General features: G+C 36.6%; 1 long non-coding RNA gene across 1 annotated transcript in view; it reads left to right on the top strand.

Annotated features, from left to right (window-relative positions):
* LOC141578105 (uncharacterized) overlaps positions 1-20,235 on the top strand; it is a 190,465-nt gene that overhangs the window by 132,646 nt on the left and 37,584 nt on the right. The gene's annotated exons all lie outside the window — the stretch shown is intronic.

The raw sequence follows: 20,235 nt of genomic DNA, 5'->3' as shown, positions 1-20,235 counted from the left end.
ATATGGGGTTGTATACCTAACAGAGTAAAAATTAGTGATGTGTATACAGATTAAGGACCTGCTTCTGGGTTCTCTGCCCAGATCCTTCTTCAGCAGAACCCCTGAAAGTGTAGTTTTAACCAAACCCCAGAATTCAGTGCTTCATGAACTGGGCTCAGGATGGACTCACTTTGAATGGTGGTGATTTGAAATTTTTCAATATATTTTATGCAAATAAACATATTAACATATGCAATAATATAACACTATTATAATTTCAATATTTGTGCTTGTAAAATAAACAGTTTTCATAGAGAAGAGCAGAGAATATATTACCAAGAAGTTTCCAGAAAGAGTTCAGGATTTAGGATGTCACTCTGACTTTAGCTACTGTAATATAAAAGAATGAGCAAATTGCATAATACATCTTGATTATTCCTTATTAGCTATTGAAATCTTGCTAGTGATGAGTGGAATTTTGAAAACTGAGTTGCAGCCTCCCCAGTGATAATGACAAAGAGCAATCTGGAAATTATGTACTACCAGCAGGAAAGGCACTAAGTGTACACTCTGAGAACCTATCTCATAGAAGGTGCTATCATTTATAGTTTTCTCTTTTCATTGGCTCTAATTCTCTTGACAGTCCTGAACTCTGCAATGTTCAAAAATAAGACAAACAGCTCTGTCTAGTGGCAGATTTGATCACTGCAGCCAAAACAAAAATAGTACTCAAGTCAGACCCTTTTAAAAAATCTGTCTAAAACTTGGCAAGCAGTCTTGACAGGAGATGGCTATTTTATCCCAACTCAGGGGACTCAATGAATAAATACTTAAAGTCATCAGTCATGTCCTCTCCACTTGGGACTTATTCAGCAGTTAAGAGAGACAGGTGCAGAACCCAACTCAGAAATTTAATTTAAAAGGAAAATGTTTTTATTTGTAAAATTGTGCTTTTTAGATAACTTTGTTCAAACTGTAAGTGTACACCTTAACCTGTTCTTATCTTCACTCCCCTTTCCTTTTTCCCTTCTCCTGCCTCTATAAGAGAAATCTGGAATTGAACTATAAGTCTGAATCTTGTCACTTCTCATATGGCAGAGATGAGCTGCCCCATGGCAGCTGGGGTGTCCTGCCTTTGACAGTTGTCTCCACAAAGCACTGGAGAATGTGACTAGGGCATTATGTGCAGAAAAAAAAAAAAAAAAAAAAAATGAAGAATAGCAGCTATTGGCTCCTGATTCCACCACAAAGCATTCAGGAAACAGAGGTCTTTTTCCTGCAACCACTGGTATATCAGGGCAGAACCCTACTATTTTCCATATCTTTCCACGTCCAAAAATAATGTGACTTATCTTATAATAAATTCAAAAGGATAAATAAAATCAAGTTTAAAAAAAACAGAAGATGAAAAATCCAACAGCAAAATAAGACTGGACCCATGGTATTTCTGGGCATGGGATGGAGACATTGGCTGAATTGAATTAAACTTCATTGGACATGAAGGACGAAAAGTTGGTTGCTTTTTAATACATAACAGTTACAAGGTAGTAAGCATATGGTCATATCCCCAAAGTAAAATGATCAGAGGGTTAAAGTATCACATGTATTTGCTAAAGATAATATTGAGTATATTTAATATTGAAGAAGTCAATTAGAAAATTAGTTTAACATATACTCAAAAACGTTCCAGTGTTAAAAGAATATTTACTTTCTGAAGATAAATGTAATAGTATGCTTGTTAAAAAAAAATTAGTACCAAAGATATAAAGAAGGTAAAAGACATCTGTAATACAAGATTTACAAATAAGCAGTATTAATATTTAGTGTAACTCTTTTAAGATTTCATTCCAATGCCAAAAGATGTTATTTACATTCTGAGAAGAGCAATTATTCTTTTGTGTGTATTAATAGTGTGCATATAGGTGAAGACTCAAGTTGAACATAAAAAAGAAAAAGCTGATCCAATAGGAAAAGTAGGTGAGTCTTTTTTCAGGAGCTTAGTCTAAAACAGATTATTTTTGAAATATATCAAAAGGATGAATTTGTGGAGACAGTTCACATTGTGAGGTCAAACAGGTAGAGTTAGAAACCCTCAAATGTCAATGATACACATGCTGACAATTTTGACATTATATTGAGGCTGAAAGGAGAAAAGACATATTTTATCAAAGTCTCCCTCAATTGTAACATTCTAAGTTTTTAAGCTACAGAATAATGACAATATTATGTAAGCAACAAACCATGAAGTCTAAAAATCCTGAGCATGATTTAGTGTTATAATCAAGTAAAACCCACCTCAAGGCTAATGTGACACATATTTAATGATATGTATAATCACTGTAGTATTACACAGCAATTTGGCATAAATGGCAAATGATTACATAAATGATGGAAATTAGCATGACTTTCATACAGCCAAATTAAGCGTTTCTGGGGTCAACTGGGGAGAAAGATAACAAGACAAACTAAAAAGCTACTTCAAGAACATGCCAAAGAAAACCACGCAGCTGGGTCTCCTTTACCCTTTGATGACAGCACAGAGTTGAAGAGGAAAAAAGGAAAAGAAAAAAGGTGAGGAGTCCAACAAAGGAACCAAGGAAGTACTGTTTGTGGCTCCCTGCTACTTTCTCTTGCTTGTTCTCCTCTGGGGGCTTCTAGAAAACTCAGGACAATTTGATCTTTCCTGCAGAAAAATGGTAGGACTCTCCAACCTCCAGGCTCTTGGACTTAACAGACAAAGAAATCTTCAAAGTCAGCATCTGCACTTACTGCCGCTGTCACCCCCATCATCACGAGCAAGTAGAGCCTCTGTACACTGTCTGAAGTATCTGCCAACTTTTCTAGTTAACAAAAAACAGCCCTGGGTTGGTTAGCGGGTGCACTGCTGGAGGTTCATGCTTGGGCACAGCAAAAGCACTGGATGTTTGGTTTCTGGGAAGGGGGTTACGAGGGGAGAGAGAAAGGTAGCACAGAAATGAGAGTAAGAAAGAAAAGACAAAAATTCCCCTCCCTCAAAAATTTTCCCAGAACTAACTCTGCCTATTAAGGCATCAGAAAATAATAATAATAAAAAAAAAAGAACATAAAATCTGAGGTAAGACTTTTAAAAGTTCAAATTGCAGCTGCACAATAGCTGTGTGAACTTGGATAAGTTACTTAACTTCTCTGAGGCTTAGTTTATTTTTTTAGAAAAAGAATAAATTAGAAGAGTATACCTACTGAATTCACAGAGGGCTAAACTAGGTAGCATTCATCATGCTTCTCACAGGCTTCTCTCAAAGTACCATCTTAGCTTTGTCTGCTATAACAGAATACCATACACAAGGTGGTTCACATTAAGAAAAAAATTATTTATCATGGTTCTGGAGACTGGAAAGTCCAAGATCAGTGTGCCAGGAGATTCAGTGCCTGGTGGCCAGAGCCCTCTTTCTGCTTTACAGAAGGCTTTTTTCTCACTTTTCCTCACTTGGGAAGAAACATAAAGGGAGAAAGCACATGTCTCCTTAGAAGGGCACTAATCCCATTCTTAAGGACTCCACCCCATAACCTAATTACCTTCCAAAGTTTTTGTCTCCAAATACCATCACATTGAGGATGAGGCTTCAACATAGAAATTTGAAGAGGACATAAACATTCAGTCCGTAGAACATGACAGCAGTTGAGAATGTGTTCCTGCTTGTGGAGATTCTGTGAGCAGAGCCAGTCCTGAGGGACCCAACCCAGGTGCAAAATTTTATTTGAAGTTTTATACTTTAACTTCACTATTTATACACACTTATATTCTACTCTTTATACATAGAAACGAATGTCTTAAATATTTACATCAAGTAAAACTGATACTATAATGGTTACTTTCTGGTTTAGTGTAGCCCTGGCCCACACTCCAGTTAGAGATGCCCACATTTATGAAAAAGCACAAATACAGTGCATCTAGCACTCACCAAATGCACACTCAGCACTCTTTTTCCTTTCCCCTCCCTCCTTATTGTCTCAAAAACCAAGAGCAGCTATCTTGCCACCTTTGACAAGTTTGTTTCTCCTTCTTCCTGCCTCAAATGAACAGATGAGAGTAGAAAATGAAACAGCTACTAGATAGTGCTCAATCAGGAGTGATTTCGACCTCTGGGGGACATTTGGCAAAGTCTGGAGGTATTTTTGGTTGTTGCAACTGGAGACAGGGCATGTGGGATAGTGGTATCCAATGATAGAGGCCAGGGACACTGCTAAACGTCCTACAGTGCACAAGACAGACCCCACAACAAAGAATTATTTGGCCTAAAATATCTATAGTGCTGAGGTTGAGAAATGCTGAGTTCCAGGTAACTGGCCCCACTGTGAGCTTTACCAGCAGACACCGAGGCTAACTGATTCGTACAGGAATGTTCTGTGTTTTGCCAGGCTGTAGTCACTCCCAGGCTTCAGGGAACCTAAATTTAAAATTGAGCTGTTGAAAACTGTTTCATAGTGTTCACTGGATTCTGATTTTGTTCAGAATCTCACATATCCAGAAAATTTGAAATAAAACTCTGCCACATAGTCAGAGGTATAACTTTCTTTATCCTGTATGTCATATTCCCCCACAGAGTACTGTGAGCTATTCCATTTACATACTAAGGGTGCTTGGTATTCTAACCCTCTAAGCATTCTGTGAAAGATCAAAACAGTTTGATGCTAATTCTTAATTCAGGAAGACACACACGCCCATAAACTCATCAGGGAATTTAAATAATGCTCTTCACCCTCAGACATGAAATAAGATGTGACATTTCACAATATGGCTACAGAAGAATAAACTTGTGAGTGTATCTGCCCTTCCCACTCCTGTTTTCTCCACTTGGCATTCACAATCAGTTCATTCACATAATTCCCATGTTGTATGGTGTTCGGAAGCCCCACTATCAACCAGGCCTGAGCTGAGAAGTGTTTCAGAAAACACAATATCCTCAAAGGGGATGCAGTGGGGAAGAGAGGTGAGAAATAATAGAGGTACGACAAGTCTTGATGGAAATTAATCAAATAGGCATTGACCTAATGAAAATGACAAAACGAGTACTCGATGATATAAATAATCTCTTTATACTACAGTATGCTGCAACCCAGGCTCCACATGTGTCTGAGGGCAGAAAATTTCCTTTTTTTTAAAGACTTGGTTGACTTGTCAATGTTTGGCTCCTCACCTCTAGCAACAATAAACACTCGACTGATGGTCAGCAGGTGGAACCCAGTGTAAGCTAAAAATGGCCAAAAAGTTAAATCAATTAATAAAAAACCTGTGCTTTTTGTTGAGGCACTTTGCTCTGAAAGAAACTATTTTTTCCATCTCAGGGATAAGAACTCCTGGTGTAATTTTACAGGGTTCGGAAACAAGAACTACCTTTAGACCTAGGCACAAGAGCACCCTGTCTGTTGCCCACACCCTGGAAGCATCCAGAGGCCCTCCTCTGGTCATCTCTGCTCTGAGGGCTGAGGGAACAACAGAGCCAGAACTGCCCCCCCGCCCACAGGCCATGTTCTGGATGTCCAGTACCTGGAATTCCTTGCTGAATGACCCAAATACACTTCTAAGGACTATTTAAACCTTTCCCCAAGTCTGTTGTTTCTTCCCAAGAAGCACCTAGGCTGAGGAGTGAGCAAAAGGCAGTTATTTTACAGGGTACTTTGAGAGGGTGGCGGGGATTGGGGTTTGGATATACAAGCAAGGTGAGAGGAGTATAGGCCAAGGCCCTGGGCCGTGGGTCAGCTCTCCGCCACATTCTGGCTAACTCCAAGAAGTCCAAGAATTCTAAATGTGATTAGGAAGATGCTTTGTCAAGGTAGGCAGATAGAACATTTTATTTAATAGTTTGGTAGTTTGATTTGTGACTTTTAAACTATTAATCCCCATGGTATGTGGGCTTTCATTTGACCTCTAGCCCCAGTCCCCACATGTAAAACAGTGTGAGCGTTGGTTGCACCGACTCCTCACCCCCTCTCACCTGCAATCATCGCCTCTGCCTAACCTGGTTCAGTGGAGGTGGTTTTGCTCTTAATTCCTCTATCTCTCAACCCTGTTTCCCCTGCCTCTTAGAGTTTAGATGATGACATGTATTCCAGCGCGCTGGCATTTTTCATTCACAACCTGTTCTCTGAAAAATCTGCAAAGCATCCCTTTGTCTCTAGACAACTTCTCCAACCAGCTTTTATCTTCGCAGCTGCTGCGTTTTGAGCCTCTCCTTGCTCCCCTCACCCTCCTCTGTCCCAGGCGCCCACGTGCATGCTTTTGTGCTCCCTTCCCTGGAACTCCTTTTATGGAGTGTGACTCACTTCAGGCCCTGTATGTTCCTTTCCGGCTCTGTCTATTGTGACTCCCTGCCAATTTCTTGCAACCTTTGTCTGCTCTTCCACTCAGCATCCTTTCTGGCAGCTTCTCTAGTCTCATTCTTTGGCAATTTCAATCACTTTTCCCAGTGAGCATATATATTATCCCTCCCTTCACTTCTTATATCTTTATAGGAAATAGGGAATTATCATTTTATTTCCAATTTTGTTCTTCTTGTTTCTTCTACCTCCCAGATATTGAGTCTCCACCCATTGGAGGGGAAAATTATAATAATAATAAACTTGCTTTCACTCCAAAACTGACCAGATTACAACTGGCTTTTGAAACTGGGGTATTGCCATATTCACCAGTGATTTTCCAGTCATTGCTCAACTTTCATTTCCTCTCAACTTCATATTTTTTTTCCTTTAGTAAAAGTTGCCAAGCAGCTTTATAGGGTAACTGGAAATATACCAAAATTAAGATTTTTCTTTGGCCTCAGGCTTTACATAGCTAAATATGAGTTATTCAGATGACAGAGGGGCTTTCCTGTTGTTCCTGCTTATGTGTTTTTTTATCACAGGTAAGATTATTATTTATTTAGGTCAATGAAATGACTTGAGATTTTTGAAAATTAATTTTAGAATTTTAAGACTGTGCTGGAAAGAACTTTAGAGATTACCGAGCCCCAATTTTATATTTACAAGAGGGAGACTTGGAACGGAGAATGTAGGTGGTTTGACAAATAATAGTAATAGCTATTATTGATAGTTTATGTGCTGGTGAAGTCATTTAATACTCAAAGCAAGTTTGGTGAAACTTTAGAAACATTCCAGTCAAAATGAGAAACAAGACAAGGATGGCTGTTATTACTGCCACTCTTAAGTCATTGTACTAGAGGAACTAGCTAACCCACTAAGACAAGAGAAATAGTTTTACATATAGATATATATATATAAGAAAGGAACACTGAAAAAAATAGTTTTTAAGATCCAAAAAGTGAAAGACTAACAGATTCAAACCATATGAAAAAGTAAAACTTTTATATTAAAAAAAAAAAGATGACAACAGAAAACAAATAGGTGAGAGATAGGGGAAATATTTGGATACTATGTAGAGATTAAAAGATTAATATCTACAATATGCAGATCAATTAAAAAGAATTAATACCCAAGAAAAAATGAGCAAAAAATATAGACAGCTAATACACAGAAGAGGAAAAATTCAAATGATCAATAAATGTAACAACCTGTTCAACTTCAGTTCTTTTTGAGATTTCATCAATATTTATTTTCTCCCACAATTCAGTTTTTTCAGTGTGTCTGTTTGCTTTTAACTTAGTGACTGCTACCTTAAAGTTCCTGGGCTAAAGTGGGAAGATTACTCTTAATACTCTTAATCTAGTTTTTCCCTGAGGCTGTTTAGTTACCTGAGAGATTTTTTAAGACATTTATTTCTGAATGCCTTGTTTAACTGTCTCTTACAGTTAGGATCTCAAAGCAGTTGGCTTTTCCAATAATGCAAGGCCACAGACTCCCTCTGTTTACGAGAATGCTTTACTCAGCTCATCTCTTTTTATAATACCTTGCTGAGTGAAACCAATAGCACCCAGCACACAATTAATGTTGTGTTTTCCAATCACTTACTCAGACTTGCCAGCCTTCCTGCTATATTATCCAAGATGATGGTTTTAACACTGCATAATATAGATCACCATCTTCCCACTCTCCAGTAAAAATGTCCTTGCCACCTACTGCTTGAGAGTACAGCCAATGACGCATATGTTCGGTTTAGAAGGCAGCATCCTTCTTACAATACCAAATTTTATATGGCCGGGGTAACAATAAGTTATGCTGTCTTAACCAGTTAACCTTGGGAACCTGAGAAAGGAGTATTTCTCATTTCACAATATCCACTGTGAGTTTCACAACTCTCAGGAGCAGCTGTCACTGAGATCTAGCTCCTTGTGCTCCACCAGCTAAACACAGAGCCCTGCTGGTTGCTCCCAGTGGTAAAGAGGTGGAGCTGGAAGGTAACACCCTGACTCACCTATGGCTCAGCCCAGAAGTAACGCAAGTCGTTTCTGCTCACAATCCATAAGTCAGAACTGACCCCACCTAGCTGCATGGGGAGCAGAAAATAGGGGGGAGCATGTGGCTATTTGTGAGCACTCTATAACTCTGCCAAACCCCTTTATAACAAATATTTTATAATATCCTCTTAACTAATCTGAAGGAGGTAATCACAGACAAGTTCACCTGCCTACATATATAATATTTATATTAGTTTGCTGGAGCTACCTTAACAAAACACCACAGCCTGGGTGGCTTAAACAACAGAGACTTATTTTCTCACAGTTCTGGAGGCTTGAAATCTGAGATCAAGGTGTTAGCAGATTTGGTTTCTCCTGAGACCTCTCTCCTTGGCTTGCAGATGACTGCCTTCTTGCTGTGGCCTCATGTGGCCTCTTCTCTGTGTGTGCACATCCCTGGTGTCTCTTCCTCTTCTTGTAAAAGTATCAGTCCTATTAAATTAGAGCCCCACCTTTCTGATATCATTTAACCTTAATTACCTCTTTAAAGAACTTATCTCCAAATAAAGTTACATTGGAGTTCGTACCAGGGGTTAAGACTTCAACATATAAATTTTATTGGGACACAATTCAGTCTATATCAATATCAAATTAAGCAGTATAATATCCTACCTGCAATATGAAATGAAATGAAAGGAACTAAATCATAATGAAATCATATATATATATTTTTGTTGTTGAGTTATTGTCAGTTTACAATGTTGTGTCAATTTCCAGTGTGGAGCACAAATTTTCAGTTATACATGATCATACATATATTCATTGTCTCATTCTTTTTCGCTGTGAGCTACCACAAAATCTTGTGTCTATTTCCCTGTGCTATACAGTATAATCTTATTTATCTGTTCTACATATGCCTGTCAGTATCTACAAATTTTGAACTCCCAGTTTGTCCCTTCCAACCCCTCTCCCTCTTGGAAACCACAAGTTTGTATTCTATGTCTATGAGTCTGTTTCTGTTTTGTATTTATGTTCCTTTTTTTTCTTTTAAGATTCCATGTATGAGCGATCTCTTACAGTATTTTTCTTTCTCTTTCTGGCTTACTTCATTTAGAATGACATTCTCCAGGGACATCCATGTTGCTGTAAATGGCGTTATGTTGTCGTTATGGCTGAATAGTATTCCATTGTATAAATATACCACATCTTCTTTATCTAGTCATCTGTCAGTGGACATTTAGGCTGTTTCCATGTCTTGGCTATTGTAAATAGTGCTGCTATGAACATTGGGGTGCAGGTGTCTTTTCAATGTGTAAATTCTTGAGCATCACTACAATAGAAGACATATTGAAGTAGCCAGATGTTTGCATCTACTTATAATAATAACATTTAGAGTTAAGAAAAGTTAGAAAATCGGAAGCCAACTCCATAGAGTAGTTGGAGGGAAAAAAGAGCAATGTCATGAATATCACTAGAGTAAAACCTACTAAGATAAGTAATAATAGACCAGAATTGTTTGTACAATATAAAGGAGAGAAGAAAATAACATTGGATGAAGTAGGGATAAATGCCAAGATTAATTACACATTGTCAAAGTGGAAAGAATGAGTAAGATAATCTCACAAATGAGCTAAACCATATTTATAAATGTAGCATTAAAATAACACTTTTGTTATGACAGGGTGGAGTAGCACAAAACTACCTCTCCTGAAATATCTCCACATGTTGAAGTATACATTTGATCTCAGAATTTGTGAAGACTTTAGAAATAATGGCTTTTGATAGGTAATGAGGAATACAGCATGGTTTTGTAAAAGGTACTTAATATAAAAGACTCAAGAGAATTAGTATGCTAGACCTCTGGGGACACTATCAGAGAGTAATGTTGAAAAATAACAGGCAGCTCAAAAACAATAACTAATTCCATTTTGTAATTTTCAAAATATATATTATTGTGCCACACACACACACACACACACACACACACACACACAAAATATAAAATGCCATATATGAAACAAAGATCCAAACAAAACAGAGTCTTTACTGGATTAACATGGTGGTTGTACTCTTGAGAAATTTGGTGTATAATAAATCTTTGTGGAATAAAACAATATGTGAATTATATAATTTTAAATAGATGTTTCAACCACATGAATGTCTGTTTGGGATATTTGAAAGTCATTCAAGACATAGAATAGTCTTTTGAAGTACAAGACCATTCTGCATATTCTAGGACATTAACCATGATCTGCTTCTACCTGGTACTAAATATCAGAGACTCTCCCCCATACCTGTGACGACCAAGAATACTGCCACCACTTTCCATAACACTCCCTAGAGAGTAGTGTAGCCCTGTTGAGAACCACTGCTCCATCTTTATTTGAATGTTTTCAGCTCTCTGTGGTTTATTTCTCTTTCCTCTATTATTTCTGTCACTGACCACTCTTTCTATCTCTTTTCCTGGAATCGTTCAGAACAAAACTCATGACTCAAGCCTCAGTGCCCTCTAATCCGCTACATACTCATTCCAGACATATCCTTCTAAAACACAAATCTGAACTTCTAGTCAATATGGTGTGTGATTTCCTGGAAGACCACCCTTCACCTCTTATCTCCACCCCCAAATAGCAAAGATACCATCCAAGAAAATATGAAAGCACAGTCATCCTCATAAATGGCTCCACAGGAAGGGAAAAAATACAAGAAAAGTACAAGGTTGTAAGCAGTGGCTCTGAGCTCTAAAACAGGTAGAGAATTTTTACCTCTACCATGGTAGCTGGGCTGGAAGTCCCTAGTCATTGTGGGGAAAGAGGGCAGACAGACCTACTGTGTCAAGCCTGATTGTCCTGCCATGAGGAGTTCCCCATTCATTAACTAAAGCCAGTGTTGTTACCTCTGTAAAGGTAGTGAGTCATTGCTTAAAGTGGCCAGAAAGGAGCAAAAAGAGGTGGGCTAAATTACTTCTGCCCAGAAATTGATCTGCAATATCTCTTCAAACAAAAGTCCTGATCTACCAATATAAGGCTTTTTTTTAAAAAAATGGAGGATCCTCCTGAGACCAGTGGAAGCAATTGTAAAGCTACCAGACACCAAGAAGTGGGAAGATGGTGAGAAGCGGGGCAAGTGGAGAGAGAGACACAAGAAATTTCTACACAAGATGAACTTGCAAACTAAAATTCTAGAGCACATAAAGATAATAAAAATTTTTTAATAATAAAAATTAAAATAACCAAAATAATTTAAAACCACTCAGTAAATGATAAGAGCCAATTCCAAGTAAATGCAAAAATAAAGAAGTATTTTAGAAAAATAGAATAAATGTCCTTAAAGTACTCAAAAAATTTTAAGAAGGAATAACATCCCCCCAAAAAGCCAAAATAAAAACTGTACAACAAAACAAGTAGCTATGCATCAAGGAAAGTAGAGATTCTGAAAAAGCAGTAGGGAAGAAGAAAAGGAGGAGAGGATATGAATTGGAGGAGAAACAGTATTTAGAAATTCTAGAAATTAAATTTTAATTATTATTATTAGAAAATCAATACATGTATCAATCATAACCAAAGAGAGTATTAATAAATTGGAAGAGAGTACAGAAGCATTGAGCCAGAACCTATACAAAGACATAAAGAGGTTTTTTTTTTAATGTTTTTTAAAAATGTTTAAGAATCCTTGAGGATAGACTGAAATGCTCCAACATTAGACTAATCAGAGTTCCAGACATGAAGAATAGTGAAAATCAATAAGAAGCAACAGCTATAAATACAATGCTGATAATTTTCCTGACTTGCAGAAAAATGTGATCCTCACATATAATATGCACAGTGACTCTTGAGTAGAATAGATAAAAGTAAATCCATACCCGGACACACCTATTATAAAGACAGAAAAATAGAGCAGTGAAATAGAGTCTTGCCAAACAGCCCCATTCCTACATGGGCACTTGGTATGTATCCAAAGGGAGTGATACAAATCAGCAATTATTTTCAGTTTTGATAGTTTAGTAACAATTCTATGAAAAGAGGAATTCCCATTTTATATTTTAATACAAAATTTAGAGATTTTTGGAGATTAAAATAAATGAAGACAAATTTCACTATCACTTTCCTACAACCTCTCATAATACTCACTATGAGAGTCTTTTAAATAATTTACGAAATAATCATTCTAAAATTTTTCACATCAACAAAACCCTCCGAACCATTTAAGGAGATATCCCCCACTTTTCTAAGTGATGATGAAATACAACTCATGCTATCTGGACACAACTGAGAGACTGGCAGAAGAATATATTAATTCTATGTTAAAAGGATAAAGCTTACTCTGTTTTGTTAAAGACTATTATAATTTCTGGGAAAGAGAGACAGATAATTTACATGGAGAAAATTTAAGTCCCAATTGAAGTAATTAGAACATTGAACTATTCATGTTTTTTTGTTGTTGTCTAATAAAATAAATTTCAGCGAAATCCCTTCTTAAGAAAACAGAGACCACAACAATGTCCATACTTCAGGGTGGACACTTGGTTTAGGTAGTGGAAGCCCGTGTAGCAAACTTTCCACAGACAGCTTAAAAAAAAAAAAAATCATTGTCAACTTGCCAAAAGATAAAGTTTTAAAAGTAGGTAGAGAAAGAAAGTCAGAGTGCATGGAGAGGAACAACGATAAGTATAAAGGCTGAATTTTTATAAGAAAGATTGGCAACTGGAAGAAAATGAAATAACATCTTTAAAGTGCTGGAAAAGAACTGCTAAAATCTCATATCCATAAAAAGTATCTGTTAAAAATCAAAGCGAAATAGAGACACTTTCAAATAAAGACAAATGAAGGCTGAAAGAATTTTTGCCAGTAGATCCATTCCATAAGAAACACTTAATGAAATTCTTCAATTTGAAGGGAAATGATATTACATGGAAACTTGGATTTACGGGGGAAAAGTGGAAATGATAAATATACAGGCAAATTCAAAAATACTATACTTTTTCTTTTTTAATTTTATTCAAAATAATTATTTAAAGTAAAAGTGATAAGACTGCATTGTTGGGTATGTAACATGTGGAAGTATAATAGGTGATAAATAAAAACAAAAAAGAGGGAGTGGTGAATGAATGTAGATTCTTACATCATGTGTGAAGTGGTGTAGTATTAGTTCAAGGTAGACTATGTTAAAAATACATAATTGTAATTTCTAGAAAAAATATTAATAAGAAAAGAGTTATAACTAAAAAGGGAAGAGATAAAATAGAATTTAAATTACTTGATTAAAGTGATACCAAATTCCTACTTTAGATATATTTTATAATTGGTGTGTTAGTTTTCCACGATTGCTATAACAAATTTCCACAAATTTAGTGGCTTAAACAACACAGATTTATTATCTTACAGTTCTGTATGTCTGACACATTTCTCATTGGGCTGAAACCAAGATGTCAGCAGGTCCCTTCCTTTCTAGAGGCTGTAAAGAAGAATCTGTTTCAGCTCCTACATACTGCTCATCATTCCTTAGCTCTTGGTCTCCCTCTTCTATTTTAAAGCCAGCAACTCTCTAACCTTTTTCCCAGTCATCACATTTCTCTCTGACCACAGATGGGAAAGCTTCTGTGATTTAAAAATTTGTGTGATTAGATTGGGTCCACTTGAATAACCTCCCCAAATCACTTGGAGAAGCAATTTGTCAGTATCTAATAAAATTGGTGTACGTACCCTGTATATTAGTTAGCTATTGCTATAATAAAGCTGCATAACAAACCACTCAACAGCCAGTGGTGTAAAGCAATAATTATTCTCATGCTCACAGCTCAGTGGGAGAATGGATGTACATTATAGTATATTCATGTAATTGCCTAGTATGCAGCAGTTTAAATGAACTAAAGCCACATATATCAAAATAACTAAATGTTTAACACATAATGTGAAGAGAAATAAGCAGATTATAAAAGAATAACATGTAGCATCAAACCATTTATATTGAATAAATTTTAAATTCAAATGAAATATGGCAAAAGCATTTTCATGGCCCTGTGCAGTTTATTACAATGGCCGGTCAGACAAGTAGATTAGCTGACACAGAAACATCACTTCCAGAGAAGTTATTTTGGGATATTTTGATGGTTTCAGATTCCACATGTAGTCCCTCTAGACAGTTAATCTGCTGTGTATTTTATGTCACTCCTTCAGGCATCTGTATTAGAACCTGCAGGCAGCCAACAGTCTGTTTGCTTTTATAAAGACTAAGTAATAGTTTGAGGTCATGCTGGGAAAACTCAGAGCCAATAAATTGCAGCCCCACTGTACTTATGTCATAGCCTCCAGATGATTGTGCTGGCCTAAGTTGCCCATTTATGGTCCAACTGTACAGCAGATACATGGGCAAACACCACAGATCTAAAAATACACGTATTGTTATATGTTTTCTTATGACACAGCCACCACATTTGGAAGAGTTAACCATATTGCAAAGAGGAGACTGTTTGGGTTAAGACAAGAACTGGGTGTGCCCACTGGTACCAGGCTGCTACCAGATGGGAAGCCATTCTTGACTCCAAAAAATACTCTTTTAGGAATTAGCAGAGTCCCAGCCATTGACTGAACTTCAGGGGCAGAGCTCAAAGGCCCAGAAATGAACGAAACGACAAGAAAAAAGCCAGGACACAGGAGAAGAAATTGAGTGCCACCCAGTTTGTAAGGCAGGCCCTCAGACACAGGGATCAAGTCATTCAGGCAATGGTCAATCATCCTATAGTCCTTTCCTGAGACCACATGGTAGGGCAGGTTCTGGGCCAGGTGCTGGGCACAAGGACCTGCTCTCTTCTTCTGTTTGGGCCTAAGAATTCCTGTCCTTGTATATGAGGCTAAAATTAGCGAATGTCTGCAAGTTACTAGTAAGAGAGTATTACTGGTAAATAAAAAGTAAGAATTGAGGATCAGAGAAATGAATCAAGTATTTTACTTTTGCAGTTTTGGTGCTTCTTGACTTATACAAGTTGATGCCAACGGTAGGATTTAGGTCTTTCATGTTCTAATTTGTGTTTTTGTTTTCTTTTATGCTACTCCTTTTTAAAAAAATTTTTATTTTATTGAAGTACGGTCAGTTACAGTGTGTCAATTTCTGGTGTACAGTGCAATGTCCCAGTCATGCATATACACATATATTCATTTTCATTAAAGTTTATTACAGGATATTGAACATAGTTCCCTGTGCTATACAGAAGAAACTTTTTAAACCTATATTTATATATTGTGGCTAACTTTTGTAAGTCTCAAACTCCCAAATTTATTCCTTCCCACCCCCTTTCCCTGGTAACCGTAAGATTGTTTATTATGTCTGCAAGTCTGTTTCTGTTTTGTAGATGAGTTCATAGTGTCCTTTTTTTTTAAGATTCCACATATGAGTGATATCATATGGTATTTTTCTTTCTCTTTCTGGTTTACTTCACTTAGAATGATTATTTCCTAGGTCCATCCATGTTGCTGCAAATGGCATTATTTTATTCTTTTTTATAGCTGAGTAGTATTCCATTGCATAAATATACCACAGAACTTCTTTATCCAGTCATCTACTGATGGACATTTAGGTTGCTTCCATGTCTTTGGCTATTGTAGATAGTGCTGTTATGAACACTGGAGTGCATGTATCTTTTTAAATTAGAGTTCCCTCTGGATATATGCTCAGGAGTGGGATTGCTGGATCAAATGGTAAGTCTATTTTTAGTTTTTTTGAGGACTCTCCATACTGTTTTCCATAATGGCTGCACCAAACTACATTCCCATCAGCAGTGGGTTCCCTTTTCTCCACACCTATGCTATACCTTCTGATCAACACATATACTGTAAAAAGGAACATACTCAATTAGATGTGGCCAGAATTCCAAGAAACTTTAACTATCTTATATTTGAGAGTTCGTGGAAGAAAGTACTTGATCTATAAGTTTGATAAATTGCTTTTAAGTCGTGTTTTCATTATGCTCTGCTTAAGAGCCAAAAATCTGCCTTGGTTTTAATAATCACATTTATATCTTAATTCTATAAATACTCCAAAGTAATGGGAACAGCATGGAGCCAATATAACAGAAACATATCATTTAATATTTGATAGACAGCTTAGATTTTATAAGAAAAACATAAACAACAACATCAAAGCCCAGTTCACTAAAGATTTTTCCAAGTTGCTTCAAAAATTATCTTTAAAACATGAGAAACAAACCTAACTTTCCAAGTCTTGATATCCACCTGGGACTTCACATCACTTTTTCCTGTCTTATCCTTCCTGGGCCGCATCAGCCTTGCACACTCTCCCACCGTGCTTTCCACTCCACTTCCTCTGCTGATGTCAGTCGATAACTATAGCTTTAAAGAACTCTCCCCACAGTAGGCTCTCGTAACGGCTGTTGATTCAATATTGTTATTTCTGCTTTAGCTTTACATCTTCAGTCTTAATTCGTTTACTCTTTTATCTTTTATCCAATCTGATTTCTTGATTATTACATTTAGTAGATGAGATGATCATTTTGATAGTCTATATTTAACATCTGTAAAAATTCCATTACATTTTTCTTTTACTGCATATTGGTCAAAATTAATTGGGGATACTGGAAATGACTAGAATGGACAATGGCAATCAGGGGAAGCCCAGCAGAAAGAAATATGACATCAGGGGATTCTGGAAGGAGGCAACAAGTGCCTGTCCCCTTTGCCAACATGCTTTCTAGAACTGGTATGCCCTGGGCTACTGGACAAGTAGCTATTACTTTCAAATGCTATACTAGTCCTTAACGTGCCAAATGGTTTAATAATATTCCCTCCAAACATGGGCAATGTATCAAAAAAAAAATGTAGAATCGATCTCTATGTCCTTCTGTTGTTGTTGTTCAAACCTAGTGTTTTGGATTTCGGCAGCACAGAAAGAAAATTTATTGAATAGTCCTTTTGTGTTAGTATTTGAGCTACTGATCACTTTAAAACATCAAGGGGAAAAGTCTCGGTAAAGCACAACTGAATTCTTACTGCCTTAGCACGTTGGGGCCTTTGAGGATAGTAACATGAAAAACATAGGATAACTCTAGCAGATACGGAATTGAATTTAACTTCTATACAATTAAGTGAATGTATCAAGTAGGTTTCTTTGGCTGCAAAGAAAAGTAACTCTTGCTAACTTGAAGGGGGGAAAAAAAGGAAATATACTGAAAGTCTATAAGGATAGGTGAAAGACTTAAAGGAAAAGCTGTAGAACAAGGCTTTGGGAAGGACAACTACCTGGAAAGCTCCAGGGCTGTAGTAGCAATAGTTAATAGACTGTTTCTTGAGGGTGTTGGTACTCAGAATAAATAAATCCTGGACGAGAGCATCTGATGCCTAGGGGAAGATTAAGGTACTAGCAAAGGGTGTGAGGGAATTCCCTAAAGGAAATTTAAAGGCTATTATGAAAGGAACAGCCCATGAATGTTGAGTGAAGTCAGGAAATATTCACCATAATGATAAAATTACAAAGCCCCATGTTCCCATTCCTGGGATGAGCAAGGCACCAGTGGGGAAATTAAATGCTACAAGGAGATCCAAAACTTGCATTCTATTCCACAGACTCACCTCCTTTATTCTCACTAATATAAAGGAGAGGAAGCTAAGTAGACAAGAGAATTCCCATTTTCTAAATTAGTTTAAACCATTTGGAGAGAGCAAAGAGCTAAAAGTTAAGTTTCTGCAATTTTTCCTCCTTGAAAATAAAACCATATTTTTAAAAAATTTGTCTTTTGGACACAGATGGTCATATAACTTTTGCACTGAAAATGGTTACTGTTATTATTACATCTGTATCACAAGACTGTTTCTGAACATTTATTTTTCATAAGCATAAGCTAAAATGCAAAGTGGGTTACATTTTATAAAAGCAAAGTTGTTATTTCATTTCACTAAACTAATAGAGACTTAATTGCAGGGATTAGCACAATCAGAATCAATTAATAATTGTTTAATATTCTTCTGGGTTCAAATCAGTATTTCCATATAGTAACAGTAGAACACAAGTACAGTCATGTATTAAATGCCACGTCAATTAATCATGGTAAATGTGCTGATTTAAATGCCAAAAGAATTAACATGACCTTTCATTTATCAAGAACTGTTGGCATTTTGAAAAGAAAGGATTTAGAAAATGCTTTTCTGTGCATACTTCAAGACTCTCAGTAATTATTTGAATATATATGTTTCAATGATAGTCTTCTCCTCAAAAGTAATATTATAAAAAGAGCTAAACACTTTTATGGAGGAAAATTTAATTCCTCCAAGTGAGAGAATCATATTAACACTCAAAAGCTCTTTTGAAAATGTACTTAGCTTTTTATACAGGAAGTATATGTCTTAGCTACAGGATAATTGGAAGTTCTGATACATATGGACAGATTTTCAAGCCAGAGGGAAGGATCCACCAGAAGCCTATTTTTCCGGAGATTTTTGAAAGCTAAGTCATTGTTAAAGAAGGCAAAGAAAAGTAGAAATGAGCAGGACTGTGGTGGACATGACTAAAATTATTCCTGAAGTTCTGCTCTAGTACTCCAATCTATGAATATGAACTAGCACATCTGTGATTTGTTATCTTATGTGACAAAGAGATTTCCAGAATTATTTAAAGTTACTAATCAGTTGATTTTGAATTAATCAAAACCAAGGTTAAGAATATGAAAACAATTATATGTGTATATCTGTATGTATATACACATATATATGTATGACTGGGACATTATGCTGTACAGCAGAAACTGACACATTGTAACTGACTATACTTCAATAAAAATAATAATAATAACAAAATCAAGGTTATCTTTGTGGGACTGATCTAATCACACAAACTCTTCAAAAACAGAGAATTTGTCTGATTGATGGTAGAAGAAGTCAGAGAATTTAAAGCATAAGAAGGATTTGAAGCACCGTTGATGCTGTGAAGATGGAAAGGACCTATGTTCAAGGTCTGGAGAGAGACCCCCTAGGTGTGAGAGTGAGCCCTACCTGACAGCCACCAAGGAAATGCAGATCTTAGTCACAAGGAACTAAGTTCTGCCAGTAACCTGAATGATCTTCGAAATGGATTCTTCCTCTGAGCTTCCTCAGATCTTCCAGATAAGAGCCCAGTCTGGGTGACACTTTGTTTCAGCCCTGTGAGACTTAGGCAAAGGATTGGTCAAGACTGCCTGGACTTCTGATACACAGAACCGTGAGATAATAAATGAGTGGTGTTTTAATTTACTAAACTTGTGGTAATTTGTTGTGTAGCAATAGAAATTTGTGTGTGGACCCTAGATGAAAGTATCTTTGTCAAGGAGGATCATAGCCCAACTGCCTCTGGACTCATGTTTGAGTCCTGTGGAAAAGAGAATAAATTAAGGTAACTGAGAACCTCATTGTATGGCCTAAATAGGGTATATTTAGACAAAAAGCTGAACTGCATACAACTTGATGTAAAGTAATCCAGAAAAAAAAGTTGGGCTACAGTGTGAAACAGGATTACCACAATTTTATCATTGTTGAATATATGTTTAAATTTTCCATGTAATAACTTATTATAGATTTCCTTATGAGAGTATATTATATATTTAATACGATAGCATATGTTTCCAAGAGATAACATATGTATTTAAATACATGTCATATGGTAAAGTTTAACATGCTTTTAAAATTTCTAATGGAAAAACTATTCCCAAAGGAGGACCAGAGATACTAAGTTTCTGGAAGACGGAAGGTAGATATGATTGAATTGAAATGCAAAAGCACAACCCAAAAGAGGCAACAGAGACCTGCTGCAGATGAAGTAGGAAAGCTTAAGAGTTGGGCCAAACTTCACAATTGGAAGCTAGCTCTGGGACAATGATCAGAGCAATTGACTGCAAGACTGCTGACGTGGCAGCCAGTTAGCTTGCTACATACCACCCTAACCTTCA

Source organism: Camelus bactrianus, chromosome 1, assembly GCF_048773025.1.
Source record: "Camelus bactrianus isolate YW-2024 breed Bactrian camel chromosome 1, ASM4877302v1, whole genome shotgun sequence".
NCBI lineage: Eukaryota > Metazoa > Chordata > Mammalia > Artiodactyla > Camelidae > Camelus > Camelus bactrianus.
The sequence above is the reverse complement of the archived record's forward strand: the minus strand, read 5'-3'. Positions and strand labels throughout refer to the sequence as shown.